A 4690-nucleotide genomic window follows, 5' to 3' on the forward strand; every position below is an offset into this window, starting at 1 on the left:
CACTCTGTCTCAGGTGCCCTTGCTGAAAGTCTCCCTGTCATTCATTCCTTCATCTGTTCAAGAAATCGCATTGTGCCGGGTGCTTGATGCTGGGGAGAGAAGGCTTGGGTCGGAGAATAAAAGAGACAGGAGAGCTTCCGACAGGTGCCAGGGACTTCAGAAGGCTGAGCGCTGCCCCCTGGGGCAAAGCCTACTACGCTAACCACCCACTGTGTGCCTTTTCCATGAATGCGCTTGGCCAGTCCTCGGCTAGCCTCTGGGCAGGATCTGCTCCACACACTTCAGAGAAGGGAGGCTCTGAGAGCAGAGGCTGTGGGCCAGTGACACCTACAGCTGGCCTGCCTGCCCCCCATGCCCCCACAGTCTCCACTCTAACACAGTGGGATCCTCAGAGGGCAGGGGACGTCCCAGCCCAAGATGCCAGGAAGGCTGTGCTGGGGAAGGGTGGCCCGCAGCCCAGGAGACCTGGGGCTCCAGGTCAAACCTCGCTGCCAGTTGGCTGTGTGCCTTGGGGAATTCGCCATGCCTCTCTGATCCTCAGTTACTCCATCTGAAAAATGGGCTTGGTTAACACTTGTCCTACTCTCTCTACTAGTGGCCGAATTTTCTCAATCCGCACGCGTGCCCCACGGTGTAACAAGTCCAGTCTTACTTACGGAGCAACCGAAGAGAAACCGTGAACGCTGAGTCCTTGAGATACGTGATTCACACCCACCATGGGGCCCTGGGCTAGGAACGTGTTTCTTCCACACCCCCCGTGGGGAGGCCTGCAGCAGGTCCGGGGGTACGGGGTGGGGGTCGGGGTGAAAGGGCAGGTCAGTTCATTCAAGGGCATCTGCCGGGCTGCCAGGCACACAGGCCCAGTGAGGAAGTGTGGAGAGGCCCTGGGGCTGGCCAGGGTAGCCAAGGCCTCAGCTGACCGGCCCTCACACTCAGGGGAGCACACGAAGGTTTACAAACCCTTGCTGTCATTACGACAGAAACTTCCAGAAGCCCTGCAATGCAGGGATCATTCCCTACTCCAAAAGGGAAAATAGCCTGCCCAAGTTCACCCATCTAGCCAGAAGGGAAAGCCAGCTTCCAGGAAGGTCCCCAAAGCCTCTACTCCCCACCCTGAAATGTTCATCACAATATAATCAAGGCTCCAGAGCCCTGATTAGGAGCCAGGACTGTGTTTTGCTTACACGGATTATTCTGCTTCATCTTCAAAACATCACGATCTATACATGAGGAGTCTCGGAAACTTGCTTGAGTCATATCCCCAAGGTTTCACCACCAGGAAGTGAGGCCAGTATTAGCAGAGAGCAAAACCTGGCTCCCAGGAGGGGCTGGGAAAGACTGAGGGGGGCGGTGTGGCTCCGTCAGGTAAGCCGCTGCTCCCCCTGCTTGTACGCACGTGCTCTCTCTCTGTGACAAATAAATAAATAAAATCTTAAAAAAAAAAAAAGCCTGGGAGGAAGGTACCCTGACCTGTCCCTGCGGGCTGGACAGGGCCTTGAGGGCAGCCCCACCTACCTGGGACAGGGAGAGATGCACACAGCGCATCACCTCACAGAGCCAGCACACCCCTATCCGCACAACCTCCAATCCTCTAGCCTCTGCCCTTCGCCAAAAGCCGGTACTCGACGCCCTCTCACACAAGAGAAAGAGCCAAACCCTTCGGGTCCCAGAACAGAGAACTAACTGGTACAGCCCCAGAGGGTCCTAGAATAAGAGAACTGCCCTCGGGATCACCCAGCCCCACATTTTACAGACAAGTCACGAGGCCCTGGGCATCTGCCTGACAACCGGGCAGGGCTGGACTCGCGCACGGGTGCCTGCCTGGCCCATACCTGCATGCCCCTCAGCATCCATCCAGAACCAGAATCCCATCTTAACATCCCACTTTCTCCCTCCTCCCCCCATCGCACCCCCACCAGTGATCTCACTGAGCGGGAGCCAAGCTGGGGGAAGGGACGCACTTCCTGACACGGAGCGGGGGCGGGGTGCTTCTGCCAAGCCTGCTCCCCTCAGTGGGCCTCCCTCTCCAAGCTGCCAAGTACAGCTTTTCAAGGATTCAGGTCACTGAGTCATTTGACAAATACTTGCAGAGCTCTTTGCCCCGCCCCCCGTCCCAGAGCAGAATCATCTCCTCTAGCCACCAGGCCATCCCATAGATTCATTCATTCATTCATTCGACAAACACTGAGGTCCTACTAGGCACCTCCTCTCCTACTAGGCCTCCTTCTTCTCCTCCCGACACTCCTCCCTGCCTCCCTGTGCTCGGCTCCTCCCCTTCCCCCTGCGTCCCGTGGCCCCTTTGCACTGGCAAGAAGGCAAATTCTGGGGGCGCTGGGGAGTCACAGAGCGCAGAGGGGCTGACTGACCCGCTGACAGACGCGTGCACACCCGGGGTTACCTGGAGTGGGCCCAGGGCAGCGCAGGCAGGCGCCTCTCTGGCAGAGGCCGAAGAGGGACTGACGCCCGGGGCCCTGGGGGCTGCTCACCCCCTCCCTGCCCCCCACCTTTGGCCCCACGCCTGCCCGGCTGCTTGGAAAACCCAGCCTCAGCTCAGCTGACTTCCTCTTGTGTCATGGAAAGTGTGGTGATGAGAACAGGAAACTCCCGCCTGGGATCTGGGGTCTGAGCTCGAGGACAGGACAGCGAACCTAGAGGTGGGAGGGGTAACTCGTGCAAGATGGGCACCCAGAGGGGGGGCTGAAGAGGAGGGAGCCCACCAGGCCCAGGGAGGGATGGGGCAGGGACTGAGCCCCCAGGCCCTGAGCTGCCTTCCGTTTTCCAAAAACAGAAAGGATTAGAAACCCTGCCTTTGTCTGTGAGGAAGACTCGGGATCACATAAAAAGCCAAGTTTTCTGTTTGCTTTCTTTGCTTTGGGTCTGTGGGGGCGGGGGGAGTGGCAGGGGTTTTGAAGAGGGAGAAACCTGCGCTCAAATCTTAGTTTTGGCCTCCTGAGGCCAAATGCATTGCTTTCTGAGCCTCCATATCCTTGTCTGTGAAATGGGAAACCACCCCCTTCCTGTGATGCTTGGGAAAAATAAAAGAGACCCCACCCCAGGCTCACCGAGGTACTCAGTAAAATGCCCTCTCCCTTTCACAGCGCAGCGCTGTAAACCAAGGGTCACCGGGGCCTGTGAAGGGCCACTTACGGCGCGGGGCTCGTGTGACCAACACGAGCTTGCTCGAAGCCAAGGCTTTAAGAGAGAAATTATCCAGAGGAGCCCTCCGAGGGTAGGCAGAGCGGGGCCCATGTCTGTCTCCTTCATCTCTGCAGCCCCGGTGGTTAGCATGGGGCAAAATTCTGTTGAAAGAATGAATGAGTGAATTAATTGATAAAAAGTCTGGGATTTCGGGGCACCTGGGTGGCTCAGTCGGTTAAGCGTCCAACTCTCGATTTTGGCTCAGGTCATGATCTCAGAGTTGGGCTCCATGCTGGGCGTGGAGCCTGCTCAAGATTCTCTCCCTCCCTCTCCCTCCTTCAGCCCCTACCCACCCCTGTTCACACATGTGTGTGTGCTCTCTCTCTCAAAAAAAAAAAAAAAAAAAAATTTTTTTTTTGAAGTCTGGGATTTCCAGAGTCCCAGGACTGGAGGCATGGATGTGAGGGCAGGGGCAGCGTCAGCTCTGAGGAGGGGAAGAGGCACTTCTGACTCCTGTACGAGGTGGTCAGTGTGCCCCCAATCACAGCTGTCATGGGGGTCCTCCGTCTTTGATCCGGCCTCCATTCTTGCCTCTGGTGGTGGATGCAGCACCTGGAACCCCCAAGGGGAGACGAGGCAGTGTGGAATGCTGGGGAGCCAAGGCCCTAGGAGCTGGAGCCGCTGAAGGCTGTGGCGGGGAGGCCTTCACACGCACTTCACGCTTCACGCTGTTCACAGTCAACTCTGTCTCTGAACCATTTCATGCCTCCTGGCGTGGCTCAGATTCTAAGAAGCCCCAAGGAGCCCAGGTCTGGGTCTGCCCCGTCCTGGAGTGCAGAGGGACTGAACCCGGCCCGGGCCCAGGGACCGCAGCCCTTCCCCCATGCTAGGTACCCCCTCCCCCAGCGAATTTGCAGAAAGCCAGCCACCCTGCCTCTTCCTCGACAGGCCAGAGGTCGATTCCAGCCCTTGTGGGAGCAACATTGCAGGGAGATCACACACACCAGCATAGAAGTCACACAGACTGACGTGGAGATCGCACACAGACACACGCACGCACACGCAAGCCCAGCATTCATAGAGGAGCCCTCGTCTGTCCATCTGTGGGGAGTCACCTCAAATTCCCAGCTCATCCTCGCGAAGGCGAGACAGAGGTTTCCTTCTGGTTTGCCATCACTGCGCCTTCGGCAAGAACAGGTGTGGCACCCCACCCCCACTTGTCACCTCCTGACACAGCTCAGTGCCATTTCAGTGAGACCCCTGCCTGGGGAGCTTGTCCTCCGCCCCCCAGGCCTGCCCTCCGTGGGGCCAGGCCTCCTCCCTCCCAGCAGCCAGGCCCAGAGCTGCCCCGCGCGTGGCCCCGTCCCCGTGTGGTGTGGCCGGGGGCACTGCCCCAGCCCCGGACACCTCAGGCAGGAAGCTGGCAGAGGCCAGGGCCGCCATTCGAACTGGGGCGGATGGTTTTACCGGGAGGAAGTTGACAGTTCAACTTCAAACACGGGTGACGCAGGCCCCACACTGCCTCCTGCTCCCCTGTCCTACCCCTGCCTGC

The sequence above is a fragment of the Ursus maritimus genome, unplaced genomic scaffold (assembly GCF_017311325.1).
Source record: "Ursus maritimus isolate PB19 unplaced genomic scaffold, ASM1731132v1 scaffold_23, whole genome shotgun sequence".
Taxonomy (NCBI): domain Eukaryota; kingdom Metazoa; phylum Chordata; class Mammalia; order Carnivora; family Ursidae; genus Ursus; species Ursus maritimus.